The sequence below is a fragment of the Palaemon carinicauda genome, chromosome 3, assembly GCF_036898095.1.
Source record: "Palaemon carinicauda isolate YSFRI2023 chromosome 3, ASM3689809v2, whole genome shotgun sequence".
NCBI classification, from domain to species: Eukaryota; Metazoa; Arthropoda; class Malacostraca; order Decapoda; family Palaemonidae; genus Palaemon; species Palaemon carinicauda.
The window spans coordinates 70,509,787-70,530,911 of NC_090727.1; the positions used below are offsets into that span (position 1 = coordinate 70,509,787).

General features: G+C 47.6%; 1 long non-coding RNA gene across 2 annotated transcripts in view; it reads right to left on the bottom strand.

Annotated features, from left to right (window-relative positions):
- Positions 1–20,627, bottom strand: part of LOC137638322 (uncharacterized) — an 838,879-nt gene extending 818,252 nt beyond the window's left edge. The window contains exon 1 of one of the 2 annotated variants that reach the window (XR_011044048.1): positions 20,591–20,627. This is a non-coding gene — a long non-coding RNA (uncharacterized lncRNA). The remainder of the gene's footprint in view (positions 1–20,590) is intronic. The other variant, XR_011044044.1, reaches the window with a different exon arrangement.
- Positions 20,628–21,125: the final 498 nt, after the last annotated feature.

Genomic DNA, 21,125 nt, shown 5'->3' on the forward strand with positions numbered 1-21,125 from the left:
AAACCATTAGGGGAATATGAAAAATTATAGATAATTGATACATCAATAACGACCCCCGGGCCTGGTGTACGCAGGACATCCATGTTCCGCTCGCCACAACAAAAAACCAGTGAGCTTATGTTTAAAAAGAGCCATGGATGAGCAAAACCATTAGTAGTTAGTAAAATAGTTTTAAGTCTAACTTCCTGAGTAGCAGGTTGGCCAAGGTACCAGTCCACTAAGTCAACCAAAATAAATTCTTCACACAAGGGGTCAAAACTAATAACTAACTTCTTTCTACTTGGAAAGAGTAGGAGAGACTAACTTTGGCTTCTATACCATGGTCTTCACCAGCCTTGGGTTAAGAGTTCTCTTGGTTGAAGGTATACTCAGGCACTTCTTTATTCAGTTTCCTTATTCCCTTTCTTCACAGGGCTATTTTCCCTATTGGACCCCTTAGGCTTATAGTTTTTCCAACTAGGGTTGTAACTTATCTAGTGATCATAACTTATCTACAATGATCTAACCTAAATCAGGGTGCACAAAAATGATATTTTCATAAAATAAATTTTTGAACATACTTACCTGGTAGTTACATATACAGTATAGCTTAGTCCCTGACGTCACGGTAGAATTTCAAAACTCGCGGCAATCGCCGATTGGGTAACCAGGTGTACCACCAGTGCGCGTAGTTACATATACTGTATAGCTTAGTCCCTGACGTCACGGCAGAATTTCAAAACTCGCGGCAATCGCCGATTGGGTAACCAGGTGTACCACCAGTGCGCCCTCTACCCAGGTACCTGGAACCATTCCAACTATTCCTCAGATCTTCCATGCCCTTAGGTCTCTAGAGGGGAGGGGGTGGGAATTAAATTATACAGTATATAACTACTAATTGGATCAGTCTATGGTACAAGAACGAGAGGAAGGCCTAAAACTAGATTGAGTGACAATATCATGGAGATGTGCGGGCTAACGATGGTGGAGTTGGAAAGGAAGGTTCAAGACCGGAATGAATGGAGAAGTTTTGTGCAGAGGGCCACGGCCGTTCGACATCGAAAACCCCGTACTTGATGATGATAACTACCAGGTAAGTATGTTCAAAAATTTATTTTATTATGAAAATATAATTTTTAAACATCTGACTTACCCGGTAGTTATATATATAGCTGATTGACACCTTTGGTGGAGGGTCAGACAGAGCCAACATTGTTGGAATTTACGTAAGTTAATAAACAAGCTTACGGGTTCGTACCTGTTAAGGAAGCTGACTTCAATGGATTCCTGCCTCATTATGTACGCTTTCCTTAAGAGATCCAGCGATCCACCCAGGGGGCTGAAGACCTCTAGGAGCTGTCAAACCAGTGTAAAACCTCTATGTGATTGTGGAAGACTGCATCCAGTCTCCACAAATAACCATAAAAATACAACAGTTCCAAGAGAAGAAAAAGGGTATTAGGTTACGGGAATGCAGTAGTAGATGCTTCCCCCACTACTGCATTCGCTGCTACGAATGGTCCCAGGGTGCAGCAGTCCTCATAAAGTGTCTGGACTCTTTTCAAATAATCTGAGGCGAACACAGATTTACTCCTCCAGAATATCGTGTCCATAATGCTCTGCAAAGACCTATTCTGCTTGAAGGCAACAGATGTTGCTACAGCTCTAACCTCGTGGGCTTTGACCTTCAAAAGCTTGAGGTTTGTCTCACTACAATGTGAATGAGCCTCCCTTATTAAGAGTCTGATAAAGAAAGAATGCATTCTTAAGACATCTGTAGTGAAGGTTTCTTGACCGAGCACAAAAGTGCTTCTGACTTGTCCCGTAAATCTTTCGTTCTTTTCAGGTAGAACTTTAGGGCTCTTACTGGACATAGGACCTTCTCCCAATCCTCTCCAATCACATCCGAAAGGCTTGGAATCTCAAAAGCCTTGGGCCTGGGTTGAGAAGGGCGTTCGTTCTTAGCAAGACAGCCTAGCTGTAAGGAGCAGATAGCCTTGTTATCTCTAAATCCTACCTTTTTGTTGAAGGCATGAATCTCACTGACCCTTTTTGCTGTTGCCAAACTTGACCAAAAAGTGTCTTCATGGTGAGGTCCTTAAACGAAGCTGAATGCAAAGGCTCAAACCTGTCACTCATTAGGAACTTCAGGACTATGTCTAGATTCCAAGCTGGCGATTCCTGATGTCGTTCCTTAGTGGTTTCAAAGGATTTGAGAAGATCCTGGAGGTCTTTATTATTAGACAGGTGCAAATTCCTATGCCAGAAGACGGCTGCTAACATGCTCCTGTATCCCTTGATGGTTGAGGTAAAAAAACTTACGTTTCCTTCTAAGGTATAGATGGAAGTCAGCAATCTGAGTCAGAGGTACTGGAAGAGGAGACAGAGTTGACTGCACCATTCTCTAAAAACCTCCCACTTGGATTGGTAAACCTTGATAGTTAGAAGACCTCCTTGCTCTTGCAATCGCCCAAGCTGCTTCCTTCGAAAAACCTCTAGCTCTCGTGAGTTTTTTGATAGTCTGAAGGCAGTTAGATTTAGAGCTTGGAGGTTTTGATGGCACCTTTCCATGTGGGGTTGTTTAAGTAGATCTACTTTTAATGTGGGGTTGTTTGAGTAGATCTACTTTTAATGGGAGGCTTCTCAGTGTCCACCATCCATTCCAGTACTTCTGTGAACCACTCTCTTGTGGGCCAAAAGGGGGCCACTAGAGTCATTCTGGTTCCCTCGTGCGACAAATTTTTGCATTACTTTGTGCACAATCTTGAACGGAGGGAATGCGTACACGTCCAGGTGCGACCAGTACAAGAGGAAAGGATCGATGTGGACTATTTCGAGATCTGGCACTGGGGAGCAGTAAGTCTCCAGTCTCTCCGTCTTCGAGGTTGCAAACAGGTCTATACAAGGACGACCCCAAATCCGCCACAAGTTCTTGAAGACCTTCTGATGAAGCGTCCATTCTGTGGACAAAACTTGACCTCTCCTGCTGAGACTGTCTGCCATCACGTTCCTTTCCCCTTGAATAAACCTTGTTACTAGGGTTACATTCTTTTCTCTTGTCCAGTAAAGGAGTTCTCTCGCAGTCTCGTAAAGGGACCTCGAGTGGGTTCCGCCTTGCTTGACTCTGTAGGCCAAGGCTGTAGTGTTGTCGGAGTTGACCTGTACCACTCTGTTCAAGACAGACCCTTCAAAGCCTTTGAGGGCCAACAGGACTGCCAACAGCTCCTTCTGGTTTATGTGGAGGATCTCCTGATCTTTTGTCCAGGAACCCGAGATCTCCAACTTGCCCAGTGGTGCTCCCCACCCCGAGTCAGAGGCGTCGGAACACAACACAAGGTTTGGGTTCCTCTGTTCAAGAGAAAGACCTTCTTGAAGCTTGACGGGGTCGTTCCACCACTGAAGGCAACGCTTTGTGGATTCTGTAATGGGGATACATTTTGTCTCCAGTTCCTTTCCCTTGTCCCAATGTAGATTGAGGTGGAACTGAAGAGGGCAAGATTAAGTTTTCCCAGGGAGACAAACAGCTCCAACGAGGAAAGGGTTCCCAGCAGACACATCCAATCCCTCACAGAACACTTTCGTTTCTCTAGAAAGCAATGAAGCTTCACCAGGGCTTGTTACGTCCTTGAGGCAGACGGAAAAGCCCGAAAAACTCGACTCCGAATCTCCATCCCCAAATATAGGATATCTTGCGATAGTGTCAATTGTGACTTGTCTCTGTTTATCAGAAGACCCAGTTCTTCTGATAACTTCAACGTCATCTGCAGATCCTTTAGGCAGCGATTGTAGGAATGAGCTCTGAGTAGCCAGTCTTCCCGATACAGGGAGGCTCTGATACCTCTTGAATGCAGCATACCCGCTACATTTAACATTACGTTCGTAAAGATTTGAGGGGCAGTACTTAGGCCAAAAAAAAGAGCCCGAAACTGGAAAACTTCCTCCTTCTCAGGTATTTCTTGAAGTTCAGATGGATGGGGATGTGAAATTACACATCCTGGAGGTCTAAAGAGACCATCCAGTCGTCCTTTCTGACTGCTGTTAGGACTGATTTCGTTGTCTCCATAATGAAATTCGTCTTTTGAAGACGTTGAGAGCACTTACATCCAGGACTAGTCTCTGACCAGCTCTTGAGGGAAAAGGGAAGAAAGAGGTGCTTACAGCAATTCCGACTTCTGTACGAGTAACCCCATTTGTCAGAAAAGAGCACATTTGGGCTCTTTTCTTAGGAACACCCGCCGAGAACAGAGCCGCTAACTCGTTGGACCCGTCTCTTATGGCTTTGTCCATGCAAGACAATGTGGACAAGGCATTCTGTGTCCACATCCTTCAAAGCATAAACCTTTTTCCCCAAGGCTCCCAGAGTTCAGTCAAGGAAATTAAACACCTTGAAAGCTCTGAAGACGCCTTTGAGAAGGTGATCCAGCTCCGATTTTGACCAAAATACTTTGGTTCTTCTCATGACTGTCCGACGAGGGGCGTCCACCAGACTCGAAAAGTCTCCTTGGGCAGAGGCTGGAACTCCCAAGCCGAGAGCTTCTCCAGTCTCGAACCAAACGCTAGATCTGGATGCTAATCTGGCCGGGGGAAAAGAAAACAGTCTTTCCCTGGTCCTTCTTAGATTGCATCCAGTCCCCCATCATTCTAAAGGCTCTCTAAAATGAGTGAGACAACACCATCTTCATAAAAAGAGACTCCTTCGACGCCTTCCCTAGTGTAAACTCTGAACGCGGGGAACGAGGAGCAGCAGGAACAAAATAATCAAGAAACTTTGGAAAAAACTCTCATAAGTTTCTTTAAATCCACCGACGAATGAAGGGTCTTAGGATCTTCTCCTTCCGAGACTTCCTCTAAGGGACCACTAGGGGAAAGGCGACAGTCTAATCGAGGTAGAGATGTCCTGTTTCCTTTGAGTCAACCCCTTACAATCCTGACTTCTGGCGTCAAGGAGTTCAATATCATGACGCCTGGCATTACGTTGTTCCAACGCTTGACGCTCGGAACTATGACGTTCGCGATCTCAACACATGTTTCATGACGTCCGAGGTTCTTACGCTCGGCGTCCCGACATCCAACTCCTTGACGCTCGGCGTCATGCGTACCAGTCACTCGACGCTTAGCATGATGTTCCTCCTTACGACGCTCGGCGTCATGACTACCAGGTTCCCGACGCTTGGTAAGATGTTCCTCTTCTCGACACTTGCCGTTAAAAACCTCTCGACTCTTAGCTTTTTGACGCTTGGCGTCAAGGCGTTAAGATTCCCGACACTCGGCATCTTGGTGAGCCACTCTCTTCTTGTCTGCAAGCTTATAGACTTGCTTGGGGGAGGAGAGTTTCTGCTGCATATCTTGCAGTACACTTAGGTTCGGATCAACTTCTTGTTATGGCCAAACAGGAGACGCTGCTTCTTCAACAAGTTCGCCTTCCACGTCGCTCAAGGAAAGCGCAGTGTGTTCAGGGGACGAATACCAAACCGAAGGAGGAGGAGGAGGAGGAGCATGCACAAAGGTCATGCCAGCCTCCAAAAACTGTCTTCCAACCGATGGGGATGGACGCCTGACAGCTTCCGACTTCCATCTCCTACCGACGTAGCACGGCGCTTGGCAGGAGAACATTCTTCGGAGCACGAAGGAAAATGCTCCGGACTGCTTCAATGGCTGCAACCTGGAGCCTGAGGCGTCATGACACGACGCTGCTCGACAGAGGCAAATCTTCCTCTTCAGGTCTCGATGCAAGACGTCATCCCCGTCTGGGTGCTGCGTCATCCAATGAGGACGAAAAGCCTTTCACCTCGCCTTTCCCATGGCGAGGGCGAGCGTCCTGTGAAGCGTCAACAGGCAAGCTCGAGGGGACGACTGCTCGGGCGCTAACGCCTCTCGTTTCCTTTCGTCAGTCAACATTCCTTCACCCAGGGGTTGGGGAGCTTGGAAGAGATCTATAGCTAGGAGAACGACAGGTCCGAGCAGACACACCCTCCACTGCACTGATCAAATTCACTGAACCTTTAGCACTGATACTAGCGCTCTTTAATTCCTTAAAATCGGACCATAACTTAGTCCTGTCCGCTGCGAGCGACTCCACTCTCTCGCCCAGGGCTTGAATGGCCACCCTCTTGTCCTTTAGAGTTGGTTCATTAGGATTAACAGCAGTGGGATCTGGAACTACCACTACAGGGGAAGGATCAATAGGTTCGTTGACACGGGAAAGGGAGCAATCTCTAGAAGAACGAGATAAACTCTTACTTCTCCTGATCCTATCCATTTCAAGCTTACGAGTGTAGCGGTCATACTCCAACCACTCACTCAGACAAAATAACACATTCATCGCAACGATCAACCAACTCACAAACTTTACCTCTACATTTCACACAAATGGAGTGGGGATCAAGAGGCTTTAGCAAGCCGGGTCTTACAACCTCTCACACACCTAATACTTGAAGAAGAGTCAGACATTATGAAAATTTTAGAGATCATACAAGCAAGGGTCAAAACAATAAAATCTGGGGATCAACATAACAAATTCGTAGATAATTTGTATTTTTCCCAACTATACAAACCTTAGCTATGTACATGGGGTAATTACTTCGGCGTAGCTGAATGACGAGCCATAAGAATTTTAACGAGGGTTTACTACCCCACCACTAGTTAGCGGGGGGTAGGGAGGAGTAGCTAGCTACCCGCTCACCCACTCCCTCACACATACCGGTGATTGCTTCACTTTGCTTAGAGGTAGGACTTATCCCGGGGGACAGGGCTGGCGGGCAAATATGTGTAAATAGCTAAGGTTTGTATAGTTAGGAAAAATACAAATTATCTACGAATTTGTCATTTATTCCGTAACTGAAATACAAACCACGCTATTTACATGGGGTGACTCAACCCTTAGGTAGGGAGGAAAGTCCCTGCCATACTGGCTTTGGCTTGCCCGGGGACTCCATATTCGAGTGTGTGAGTACTCAAGAAATAAGGAGTCCCTGATCCTCGCTAGCATGCCGTGAAACTGCTGTGGCCTACCTAAGCTGTGTGTGAAGATGAGGAAGTGACACGTCCTAGGAAGTTGACCTGGGGTTCTTCAGATGGAAATCTAGGCTAGGACTCTCCCAATACCACCTCGTCTGGGTATGGGGACATGACAGTATTACACTTAATACAAGGAACAAAAGGGAGCATGGTTTACCTGCAGTGGTTCGAGGTCAGCTGTGCAGAGAACCCAGGATGCTGCTTTCTCCAAGGGAAGAGAGGATGAAGAAAAGAACAAGGGCCAGACAGATCTTTTCATTCACGGAGACTAAAACCGGGTAACAATGCCCTCAACCTTCTGCTACTTGTCCATCAAGGAGCCTGAGGTTAGAACAGCAGTTGTGCAGCCACCACAGGGCCGATAGAGAACGTATCGAGCCTCCTGTGTGTTACGTCTTGCAGGTAGTGGGCCGTGAAGGTGGTCTGACACTTCCACACCCCAGCTTGAAGGACATGCGTCACTGAATTATTTTTCTTGAAGGCCAGGAACGTAGCTATGCCCCAGACATCATGCGCTCTAGGGCGAAGTGACTGAGAAGGGTCAGGATTCAAGGCCAGATGTATTACCTTGCGAATCCAGGCTGAGATAGTATTCCTAGTGACCCTCCTCTTCGTTTTCCGGTGCTCACGAACAAGGCTTGCACCTGGGGACGAACTGCAGCTGTTCTTTTAAGATACAACCTCAGACTCCTCACTGGGCACAGTAGGAGATGGTCTGGGTCATCTGTTACAGAACGAAGACTCGAAACCTGGAAAGAGTCGAACCAAGGGTCCAGCACTCCCGGATTCTGAGTTTTGGCAACAAACTCACGGATGAAACTGAACGTTACCTCCCCCCATACCTTGAATGGGCGATGTCGTACGAGAGACCATGTAGTTCACCGACTCGCTTGGCCGAGGCCAATGCTAGCAGGAAAACCGTCTTCCAGGTAAGGTGGCGATCTGAAGCCTGGCGTAATGGTTCGTAGGGAGGTCTCTTCAGAGACCTGAGAACTCAAACCACGTTTTCATGGAGGAGGTCTCACTTCCGAATGAGGGCAGGTAAGTTCATAACTCCGTATGAGAAGGGAAAATTCCAGCGAGGAAGAAATGTCCATTCCTTTAAGCCTGAAGGCTAGACTTAAGGCTGAGCGATAGCCTTTCACTGCCGAGACTGAAAGGCGCATTTCCTCTCGCAAATACACGAGGAACTCCGCTATTGCTGGAATAGTGGCATCGAGTGGAGATACCCCTTCCACGACACCAACCACAGAAGACTCGCCACTTCGCCTGGTAGACCCCTGTGGATGACTTGTGCAGGTGACCAGACATCCTGTTCGCAACTTGTTGTGAAAATCCTCTCTCCGTGAGGAGATGCTGGATAGTCTCCAGGCGTGAAGTCGAAGCGAAGCTACGGCTTTGTAGAAGATGTTGGCGTGTGGTTGTTTGAGTAGCTCGTGACGTGGAGAGAGTTCTCTTGGAACCTCCGTGAGAAGTTGCAGAAGGTCCGGGAACCATTCTGCGTGATGCCATAGCGAAGCTATCAGGGTCATTGATAGATTGACCGATATTCTGGTCTTGTTGAGCACCCTCCTCATCGGACAGAACGGGAGAAAGGCGTACAAATCGATGTTGTCCCACCGTTGTTGGAAGGCATCCTGCCAGAGAGCCTTGGGGTCCGGGACCGGGGAGCAGTACAGCGGGAGCTTGCAGTTCAGCGCTGTAGCGAACAGATCCACCGTCGGGGAATCCCACAAAGTCAGGACTTTGTTGGCTACTTGAGGATCCAAAGACCACTCGGTACTCACTATCTGCGTCGCTCTGCTCAGACTGTCAGCGAGCACATTCCTTTTGCCTGGAATGAAGCGAGCCACTAGAGTGATCGAGTGGACTTCGGACCATCTCAGAATCTCCACTGCAAGATGGGATAGCTGTTCTGAAAAGGTACCTCCCTGCTTGTTGATATAAGCCACCACTGTGGTGTTGTCGCTCATCACCAACACAGAGTGGCCCGCCAGGACTTGATGGAACTTCTGAAGTGCCCGGACACGGCCTTCATTTCTAGCAGGTTTATGTGAAGGCACTTTTCTGATTCTGACCACAGGCCTGCGTCCGAGAACAACATCAAATCTAGGGGAAGGACGAGAAGATCCACTGCCTTTCGTAGGTTCTCGTCTGCCACCCACCACTGGAGGTCTGTCCGTTCCGCAGGAACTGAACTGGAGAGATCTCATTCTGAGGAGACCGTTGGGAACGAGATGGGCCAGGGAGGAGAGGTGGCCGAGGATACGCAGCCACGTTTGGGCTGGGAGTTCTTCTCGATTAAGGAAAGGCCTCGCGACCTTCCTCAGCCTTACTATCCTGTCGTCTGATGGGAAGGCTTTGTGGAGATTGGTGTCTATGACCATGACTAGGTATACCAGTTTGTAAGAGGGCTGCAGAAAGGACTTCGAGATTTACCATGATCCCCAGATCCTGGCAAAGTTCCAGAAGCTTGTCTCGGTGGCGAAGAAGGGTTGCCTTCGAGTCCGCTAGGATCAGCCAGTCGTCCAGATAACGAAGGAGACGGATGCCGATCATGTGAGCCCACGATGATATCAGGGTGAACACACTGGTGAACACCTGAGGGGCTGTGGAGAGATCGAAACACAGCACCTTGAACTGGTAGATCTTGTTGTCTAGGCAAAATCTTAGATACTTCCTTGAAGACGATGGACTGGGATCTGGAAGAACGCGTCCTTCAGGTCCAGTGTACACATGAAGTCTTGTGGTCTCACTGCAAGTCTGATCGTGTCTGCCGTCTCCATACTGAACGGAGTCTGTTTGACAAACCCGTTCAGGGTTGAGAGGTCGATGACTGGTCTCCAGCCTCCAGATGCCTTTCTCACAAGAAAGAGTCGACTGTAGAAGCCTAGGGACCCGTCTACCTCCTCTTGGAGAGCGTCCTTCTTTAACATGGTCTGGACTTCTGCTCAAAGGGCTTGCTCTCTTGCCGATCCCATGGCAAAAGAGCTCAACGACACTGGATTCGCTGTCAGGGGAGGTAGAGAAGCTGTGAACGGGACGCGATAACCCTGACCGATTACGGAAATCGTTCAGGTATCTGCCCCGAGTTGCTGCCACCTTGCCGCGCAACTTTGTAGGCATTCCCCCACTGGTGGACATGCAGGGGGACTGCCAACCCTAGCGTTTACGGCCTCGGCCGTTTCCTCTAGGGTTCTTGCCTCCCCTGGAGGACTTCTTGCTCCTCCTGCTCTTGGCAGTTTCCTCTAGGGTTCTTGCCTCCCCTGGAGGACTTCTTGCTCCTCCTGCTCTTGGCAGGAAAGGGCTTAGACACCTTCGGGTTTGCTGCTGTCGTCTTCTTTGTGTCCTTAGCCGGACGGGGCTGTTGGGCCGCTGGAAGTTTGTAGGGCCTCGATGTCAGGGCCCTATGGATGAGGGAATCCTGGTTGGACTTCCTCCACCTCTCAGCGGTTAGCTCCACGTCCTAAGGCTCAAACAAACTCTTACCGAGCACGGAAGTGTGTGAGCCTGCTAACATTCGAACTGGGGACCTTCTGGTGGAATCTCTCAGCCACTGCATCCCGTCGTTTGAGAATCGTATTGGCCCACAAGCTCGAGACTTGGTGGACCAGAAACGCGATGGTCCGCGTGCCTGAGAGCAAGAAAGTCTCCAGTGCCTTCCTGGTGCTTTCTTTGGAGAGGTCCTCGGACCGCACCAGGATGCCCAGAGACCCCAGCCAGATGTCAAGCCACGAAGTTGCCTGCATGGCACACTTCGCGACCTTCTCCTGGCTTAGGATCTCAGTAGCTGAATAGAACACGTGCCGGTTGGAGTGTCTCTCTAGAGGGACACCCCCGGTGAGTTCTTCCACGGAGTGGTGAATTGGAAGACCCAAACAAGACGCCTCAAGGATCTCAAAGTACCTCCTCTGATGGACTCGAGGAGGAGGGAGGAGCTTGTTACCGGCGCTCGATCTACTGGGGGAGGCAAGCTGCTGGCCCTCGACATTGTCCCTGGCACTCTTCATCCCCCGAGACCAGGGCAAAGCTGCACTGACCCTAGAGGGTTTCTGGGTGCCGTAGACACGGTCCAAGACCGTGTCCTTACCCTCACGAGGAGGAATCTCTGGGTCTGGAATCCCGTTGAAGTTCCTCATGAGGGTCAGGACTTGCCAGAATGCGTGTTCTGACTCTTGGTGCTCTCCTCCTGAAGGACTGGCAGCAAAGTCTCCTGTCCCCAGTGGCTCTTCCTGGGGGGACACGTGGACATCCTTAGAAGGTCTAGCTGGCTCCTGTCTGTTCCTTGTTGACGACTTGGGAATCGTCTTGAGAGTCCTTCGATTCCCTCCTGGGAGGGATACAGGACTCTAGTAACGATGGGTGCAGGCTCTTTTCCACCCCTGGACGAGAAGACTTCTAAGGGAGAAGCGTATTTTCCCCCATTGGTGCGATGGGGGAACGATCCGGCTCGTCCGACTCTCCTGAGGATGGATAATCCTCATCCGCAGGGGAGGGAGAGAAAGTTTGGGGGGGGGGAGGAGCCTTGCGCAAGGATCTGCGAGGAGACAGAATAGCCCTCGGAGGTCTCCACGGAGGGGAATCCTCTCTTCCTCTTCAGGGGGGAGGAAGCCGCCACTGATTTGTGACCCACGTCAGAGAGGACGGGCATCATAGCCTGCACAAGAGCTCTGACCAGGGTCCTGAACCAGGGCTGCTGGCTGACAGTCGCGCTGTCAGCCACTCCCTCAGGAGGGAAGGGGACCGTTCGATCCCTTGGAGGAGTCGACAAACGAGGGTTCGCCTGAAAAGAAGCTGAAACAAGAGTGTCCTTAGACCTGTCCGGGAACTGCCCCTCCTCCGGCGAGCGCGCTGTTCTGCGCTTGCGGGGAGGGGAACGAGATGATGACCTGTCCGCCTGGCGACGATCGCGCTAGTAGTCGCGCGATAGGCCCTGTCCAGGATAGCGCGCGAAAGGATCGCGTGCCATAGGAATTTCGCGCTCGCGTGGGCGCGGGCGTGAGAGGTTGTTGGAGCGGGCGCGAGGGCGCGTAGGAGATGGCGCGGGCGCGCGTTGGAGATGGGGAGGGTGTGTGGAGCGCAGGAGCTGGATCGTGAGGAGGCTGGATACGAGGGCGCGCAGCATCCTGATGCGGCACTGACAGGTGTGAGAGAGTAGTGGCGAGTGGGCGCGTATCTGGAAGAACCGGACGAGGGCGCAAGTGCGCAGGTTCGGGATAGTGCGAGGGTGGGTTTGCGCGTTGGAGCGCAGGTGGGCGCTGGTCCGTTTGAACAGGTAAACCTGTGGGTGCGCTGGGCGCGCAGGGGATCGTGGGCGCAAATCAGGATGTGGCCGCGGTGGGCGTGCAGGGCGCACAGGTGGGCGTGCAGGGCGCACAGGTGGGCGTGCAGGGCGCACAGGTGGGCGTGCAGGGCGCACAGGTGGGCGTGCAGGGCGCACAGGTGGGCGTGCAGGGCGCACAGGTGGGCGTGCAGGGCGCACAGGTGGGCGTGCAGGGCGCACAGGTGGGCGTGCAGGGCGCACAGGTGGGCGTGCAGGGCGCACAGGTGGGCGTGCAGGGCGCACAGGTGGGCGTGCAGGGCGCACAGGTGGGCGTGCAGGGCGCACAGGTGGGCGTGCAGGGCGCACAGGTGGGCGTGCAGGGCGCACAGGTGGGCGTGCAGGGCGCACAGGTGGGCGCTGTTGGTTGTATGGGGCGCCTTGAGAGACAAACCTAGCGCGCAACCGGAGCGTCGCTCGCGACTGGAGGAGCATGTGAAGGATTGCGCGGTCTGGAAGGAGAGTCCAGGGGTACCTGGGAGCACCCGTGCGCTAACTTAGGCACCTCCTGGACTGCGCGCTGGGATGTAGAAGCACGCTGGCGCGTTGGCGAGCGCATGTGTGCTGTGACTGCGCACGATGGGCGCGCCTTGCGCCTAACTCCAGAAGGGCGCTGAGAGTCCAGAGGTACCTGTGAGCGCCTGTGCGCTAACCTAGGAGCCTCTTGGACTGGGCGCGATGTGGCAGGAACTGGAGAACGCTGGGGCGCAGGTGAGCTCTGGCGCGCTAGAACAGGAACTGTTGGCGGGCGCCGGGGCGCAGAAGGATGTGGGCGCGCAGGGGAACCCTGGCGCGAAACAGGAACAAGGGCGCGCAGGGGAACCCTGGCGCGAAACAGGAACAAGGGCGCGCAGGTGAGCGCTGTGACGCTAGGACTGGAACGGCAGCAGCAGCAGCAGCATGAGGGCGCGCAGATTAAACCTGGCGCTTGAGGGCAAGAGGCGCAGATTTGCGCTCAAGACCCTTATGCCCCGAAGGGACCGGTGCCTGCGCAATGGCAGGTTCAGGTGGCGCGTAAAGCGCATCAGCATCCTCGAAGGGTGACGGCAGGTCAGCAGGTCTGGAGGGAGACTGGTCAAAGGGGCCCGAAGGACGACCTTCCTCCAAAGGGGATCGCGAACGATCCCCGGAAAGGTCTAAGGTGGTAGCTGGCAGGATCGGCGAACGGCGAGTCGTCTCCTCAGCAGAGAGCTGTGGTGACGACAAGCCGAAGAGGCACCTCCCAACTCCCTTGAGAGGGGAAGGAAGACCTCTACGGTGAAGGAGAGGACGAGCCTTCCGCCTTATACGCCCACGAGGGGCCGTGGGGTCAGCAGGCTGACCATCGTAGGGCCTCCGAAGAGGAGTCTGTGAGTGAACTCCCCCACGGGGAAGAATCACCAGCAGGAGAGACTGTAGGACTTAGTTCCTCCCTCGAAAGGTGTTCGGAGGGGGAAACTAAGCCTTCAGCTACCTCAACAACAGGAACGGGGGTTTGACTAGACCCACGAGATGCCTCCGTCACAACAACGTCAACAACAGACAGAGGATCTATCCCTGCTGTAGTTGGCGATTGCTTGACAGCTGCACCAAGTTTGATCATGTCAAACAGGGCTTCCCTGGAGGACAAACCCTGCAGCCCCAAGGAAGCCCAAAGCTGCAACAAATCATTGTTATTGACAGATAAATCAATGTTCATATCCTCCTCCGGGGAAGGAGGGGCAGCCGCCTCGCTATGGGAGGCAACTACCTCTCCCGCACCCCGGGATCGGTCAACAGCAATACGGTCTACGCTACCACTCGCCGGCCTCTCGGAAGAGACCGCTCGAGGGGGAGCTTCGGAGGAGGAAAGGGCTACGGAAGTAGTAGTCTTGGAATTTTCGCTCTTCAAAGAAGCCTCTGAAGGAGAAAGATCCCTTTTAGACTTTTTCTTCCGGCGCTGGGCAAACCTCTCCCACTGGGAGGTAGACCACTCCCTACATTCGATACATACATTACCGCTATCACACTGTTGGTCCCTACAATGAGGTCACAAGGTGTGGGGATCGGTGCCGACCGCCGACATTAAAGTCCCACAGGGGCGGCCGGGAAGTCCAGGGCACGTATTCATAATCAGTAGAGGCCAACTTCAAACACACTGTGTGGAAGAAAAAGCAAAAACATTAAATATGGCAGTCAAAGCGAGGGAGAGAGCAGACAGTTCTGTTCTCTGCCCGAGCCAAAGTAAAGAGAAGCAATCACCGGTGTGTATGAGGGGGGGGTAGCTAGCTACCCCTCCCTACCCCCCTCTAACTAGCGGTGGGGTAGTAAACCATCGTTAAAATTCTTATGGCTCGTTAATCAGCTACGCCGAAGTAATTACCCCATGTAAATAGCATGATTTGTATTTCAGTTACGGAACAAAGAGGCTTTAGCAAGCAGGGTCTTACAACCTCTCACACACCTAATACTCGAAGAAGAGTCAGACATTATGAAAATCTTAAAGAGATCATACAAGCAAGGGTCAAAACATTAAATCTAACCGGGTCCAAGAAAAATCCAAAGCCAAATTGTACATCACCAAAATAACTGCAAGTAACATAGGCTACAGCGAGTGAAATTCCAACGATGTCACCGGTGAGGCGGCAGGGAAGATCTGAGGAATAGTTGGAATGATTCCAGGTACCTGGGTAGAGGGCGCACTGGTGGTACACCAGGCTACCGAATCGGCGATTGCCGCGAGTTTTGAAATTCTGCCGTGACGTCAGGGACTAAGCTATATATATAACTACCAGGTAAGTCAGATGTTTAAAATAACTGGATTGAAGTCACCAAGCTCTCTGGACAACTGAGTAGCACTTCTACTAAAAGAAATACATCCTAAGGTTGTTTTAAAACATAGTTGCAAGGCATTTTTCTAACTGGTGTATATACAGTATATCCTCGATCATTACCATTGTTGTTTTTATCCCCATATTTACAAGAAAAGTTGTAGCACTAAGAATGCAGAATGCATAAGATTTAGGGCCCAAGGAAAGAAAGCATCGCAGTGAGGTAGAGAAAAACAAAAAAATTAAGACAGCATCATATGAATAAGAACTAGTAACGTGACAATTGTCAACATGCTCAATAATAGAAAAAGGTTATTCCTACCTATATTCCAGCGAATCTACTGATAGGAAAGATGTTCTAACTAACTGGTCATTGCCAGAATAAATTTCTTAAATATTGTAGTGCTATTTTTAAAAGTAAAGACTTTAAACCAATGCAACATTGAAGAAGCCATAGCCCGATTTATCTAAAAGCGAAGGATGGTTATTACTGTTATGAACAATAAACTGCATTCACAATGATCTTAACCGAAATCAGGTCTGGGTGAATTTAATAACCAAATTTTGGCCCAACAATTTAGGTTGAGAATCTATTGTTGAAAACCAGACAGCTTAGACCAGATCTGTATGCCTAAGTGTAGATGTCTCAATAATTGTAGTTTGGTACTCTATTTACAAAATCGAAATAAAAAAGGTTTGTATCCTTCACGCATAGAAAACTTTAAAAGGTCATTCTCCCTAATACGAGGTTGAAAAAAAAAACGTGACCGCACTACATGGGCAATATGAATTGCAAGCAAGTGCAATTTCACCCAAAACATTAGGGCAAAGTTTTACTACAGTAAACCACACACTGGAGGAGTACCAGAAATACGTCAAATTTGGAATACAGTACTTTGTATATTTCCTAACTATACAATCCTAAAGCTCTTTATCAAACCGGAGAGTATTATAATAAGTGCTAAGTGGGGTGTCTACAACAGCTTATATGAGCTCTGAAAACAAAGCACTCAATCCCTCCAAGAACTTCGTTGACCCCCTAGACCCAGACACCCATACGCAGAATATAGAAAATCTCAGACAGTTAAAGAGTGAACAGAAATGCCTCAAAATAAAATTTTTTAGACCATCCTTTCCAAGGTTTTCCTTTACGCACCACTACCCAAAGGAGACATTGTTGCATCATTTTTTACTTGCCACCAGTTGTGTCTACCCTCTACAACAACAATTGGCAGAAGACTCCGATGATCCCCAATCTGCCATGTCCCAAACATGAGGCAATTTCTCTTTTCTTGGGTTTACGGATAAACCACTAGGATTCTTTTTAAATTACCGAAATAAAGACCATAAAATAACCCCAAAATAATAAGCAACGGGGCTAGCGAGAGCAGTTCTACATGTACTGCTTGTCAGTACTTATGATCAGTGATGTTTTTTGTTTTTTGCAAGCGAAGCAGGACATGATGGAGCAAAAACCATTGCTAGTTTGAAAAAATACCCCCAAAATAAAAGCATTGGGGCTAGCAAGTACAGCTTTACATTTGCCAATTGTCAGCACTTACGAGCAGTGATGTTTTTTCTTTGCAAGTGAAGCGGGACATGTCGGAGCAAAAATCATTTAAAAAACAAAAAATCCTCAAAATAATAAGCAATGGGGATAGCGAGCTCAGCTCTACATTAACCGCTGGTCAGTACAGAGGAGCAGTGATGTTTCTTGTTCTTTGCGAGTTTTTTGCTCTTTGTGAGCGAAGAGAGAATAGTCGAAGCAAACACCTTTAGTTAAAAAAAATAACCTCAAAATAATAAGCAATTGGAGTAGTGAGTGCAGCTCTACATTTACTGCTTGTCAGTACTTGGGAGCAGTGATGTCTTTTGTTCTTATCCAGCAAAGCAAGACACAGCAAAGTAAAAATCAGTTAGTTTGAAAAAATAACCTCAAAATAATAAGAAATGGGGCTAAGGAGCGCAGCTCTACATGTACCGCTAGTCGGTACTTAGGAGCAGTGTGTTTTTTGTTCCTTGCGACTGAAGCAAGACACTGAACAAAAACTATTCAGTTAAAAAAAAAATAACCAAAAAAATAATAAGCAATCGAGACAGCGAGTGCAGCTCTACATGTACAGCTTGTTAGTACTTAGGAGTGGAGCGGGTGTTTTTTGTCCCTTGCGAGCGAAGTGAGATACAGTACTGAAAAAAACCATAATCCGTTCAGAAAATTAAGCTCAAAATAATAGGCAAAGGAGGTAGCGAGCGCAGCTCTACTTGTAACGCTTGTCAATACTTAAAAGCTGATATTTCTGGTTCCTTGCGAGCGAAGCGAGACACTTAAGCAATAACCCTTATCAGGTAAAAAAATAACCTCAAAATAAAAAGCAATGGGGGTAGGGAGCGCAGCTCTACATGTGTCGCTTGTCAATACTTAGGAGCGTATTTTTTGTTCCTTGCGAGCGAAGCGAGACACTGAACAAAAACCATTATTACCTGAAAAAAAAAAAAACCACAAAATAAGCAGTGAGGAGAGAGAGCGAGGCTCTACATTTATCGCTTCTCAGTACTTAGGAGGGGATGTTTTTTGTTCCTTGTGACTGAAGCAAAACACTGAACAACAACCATAATCGGTTAAAAAAAATAACCTCAAAATGATAAGCAACTGAGGTAGCGAGCGCAGCCCTACATGTACCGCTTCTTAGTACTTAGGAGCGGATGTTCTTTGTTCCTTGTGACTGAAGCAAGACACTGAACAAAAATCACAATCAGTTAAAAAAAATTACCTCCAAATAATAAGCAATCGGGACAGCGAGTGCAGCTCTACATGTACCGTTTGTGAATACTTAGGAGCGGATGTTTTTTGTTCCTTAAAAGCGAAACGAGACACAGAACAAAATCCATAATCAGTTAAAAAAAAAAAATAGCCTCAAAATAATAAGCAATGGGGATAGCGAACACAGCTCTACATGTACCGCTTGTCAGTACTTAGGAGCGGATTTTTTTTGTCCCTTGCGAGTAAAGAGACAACAAAAACCATAATCAGTTCAGAAAATTAAGCTCAAAATAATAAGCAATGGGGGTAGCGAGCGCAGCCCTACATGTAACGCTTGTCAATACTTAAAAGCAGATATTTTTGGTTCCTTGCGAGCGAAGCGAGACACTTAAGCAACAACCATTATCAGGTAAAAAAAAATAACCTCAAAATAATAAGCAATGGGTGTACCGAGCGCAGCCCTGCACGTATCGCTTGTCAGTACTTAGGAGCATGTTTTTTGTTCCTTGCGAGCGAAGCGACACACTGAACAAAAACCATTTTCAGTTAAAACAACCTCAAAATAATAAGCAATAGGGTAGGGGTAGGGGTAGCGAGCATTGCTCTACATGTATCGCTTGTTAGTATTTGGGAGTGTATTTTTTGTTCCTTGCGAGTGAAGTGAGACTAAACAAAAACCACACTCAGTTCAGAAATATAAGATCAAAATAGACAATAGGGGTAGCGGGTGCAGCTCTACATGTACTGCTTGTTAGTACTTAGGAGCGGTGTCTGTTCCTTATGAGCGAGTCGGGATGCCTGAAAACTTCGAATCAATCAATCCTTGTCAGCGAAGCGAGACACTGAACGAAAACCATAATCAGCTCAGAAAAATGAAGATCAAAATAATAAGGAATGGAGGTAGCGAGTGCAGCTCTACATTTACCGCTTGTCAGTACTTAGGAGCGAATGTTTTATGTTCCTTGCTAGCGAAGCAAGACACTATACAAAAACCATTATTAGTTCAAAGAAATAACCTCGAAATAATAAGCAATGAGGATAGCGAGCGCAGCTCTACATTTACCGCTTGTCAGGACTTAGGAGTGGATATTTTTTGTTCCTTGAGAGCGAAGAGAGACGCTGAACAAAAACCATCATTAGTTAAGAGACATAACCTCAAAATAATAAACAATGGGGGTAGCGAGTGCAGCTTTAAATGTACCGTTTGTCAATACTTAGGAGTGGTGATTTCTTTTTGTTCTTTGCGAGCGAGGCGAGACAATGCAGAGCAAAGATCATTGTTTAAAAAATAACCTCAAAATAATAAGCAATGGGGATAGCAAGCGCAGCTCTACATGTACCGCTTGTCAGTACTTAGGAGTAGATGTTTTATGTTCCTTGCAAGCGAAGCGAGGCACGGCAGAGCAAAAACCATTAAGTTTTAGAAAATAACCTTGAAATAATAAGCAATGGGGATAGCGAGCCCAGCTCTATATGTACCGCTTGTCAGTACTTACGAGCAGTGATGTTTTTGGTTCTTTGCGAGTGAAGTGAAACGGCGCAGAGCAAAAACCATATATATTTTTTAAAAGTAACTGAAATAATAAGTAATGGGGAGAGCGAGCACAGCTCTTCATTAGGGCTTGTCAGTACTTAGGAGCAGTGACGTTTTACCACCCAAAACCCTTGGTTCCCACTGAGGGTCCTGTATTAAAGATGGACGGATATTTATATTTCACAATTTATTTATTTGCAGTAAAATAAGAGTCCTTTCCGAAGGAAACGGGAGTTTTTGTATGGGGAAAACGCTATTTAGTAAAAGTTTTTCCCGTACAAAACTATAAAACAAAATATTCAGACAGGATCTATAATTTTACCAATTACATTTCATATTCCAATACTGAAAATAAACAGGTTTAAAATAGTTTTTTTTTTCTATAGAAAAAAGTAGTTTTTCCCTAGGTTACATTGCCCTGTGATACAGTACAATAATACCAAAACTAGTAACATAGCCGAAGCACCGCCTATGTGTTTTTCTGAACTACTGGGTGGAAACAGGCTCCTTTAACATAGTACAAAAGCAGCAAAACAGGTAATTTTTTCTTGTTAAAATCTGTAACTTTGTTAATAAAGGATTGCGCCCGTCGTACATGGGGATTCAAAACAGTGTATTTGCAAAGATCTATTCAATTATGCGAGCTTCAATGTCCTAACTAGTATTGAACCATTCTATAATTAAAACCAAGATCGCCCATGCCTATCTCACATGGACGGTGTGGTTGCAGACACTGCTAGGAACTGTAAGGCTCCAAGTCCCATCTCACATATTGCTAGACAGGGCATTTACCATAAGCTACCACGGAAAAAAATATACAGGTCATTCACTCTACTAAGACTGAGCACAAAGGAAAAGCTAAAGCGATCTCTGACAAGTCACAAACCTGCCCAGCACAGGTTGGCCGAAATGCAGTTTGTTTCGATATTTTTAATATAAAAACGATATCTATCCGCTTTGCAAATTACACAATGACCACCGAAACTACACAATCATGCTCAAAACCATAAGTAATCAATGGCATACACCAAATAATAAATCTATTAACAATTTATGTAGAGAGTTCTCGTTATTTTAAAATACAAAGCTCTAACCACATGATCTGAAAATATTAAACCTTTCATATAAACATGCCAACTATATTTACAAATTAAAGGCAAATTTAAGGCATCACCAACGCCTAAACCAACCATACTTTCCTTGTCAGGGAGGAGCACTTCCTCCTACAGGAGAATCGACGAGCAAATGGGGAGAGATACGGTAACGGCACATACCAGACAACGAAGTCTTTTCAGCTGTAAGTTGTGACAGTAACTACCAAACGGTTCTAATAGCGCAAACAATCGTTGAACTTGAAAGCCCTTTAGCAGTCTCAGTCTTAACAAACGTATTAAACATTTGGATTTATGTAGTGTACATTGATTCATTATCAGCAAAACATGCAATTAGATTATTTTTTTTACCCGGTAATGAAGATCATGGATAATTTAATTTGCCGTTGAACTATGAATTGATTTGGAGTGATCAAAGTACCGCTCAAAATGGTAGTTTTTCTCAGAGAGATTTTTCAACACAAGTCAAGTTTGCCAGTTTGGCCTTTTTCAGGCCAAAAAGCCTAAAATTTGGCCTTTTTAAAGAATTGGTTAGCCTTTAGTAATATGAAAAAAGGCGAGCCTTAAATATTATATTTTTGGCCTTTTTCTACTATATATTTGGCCTTTTAAA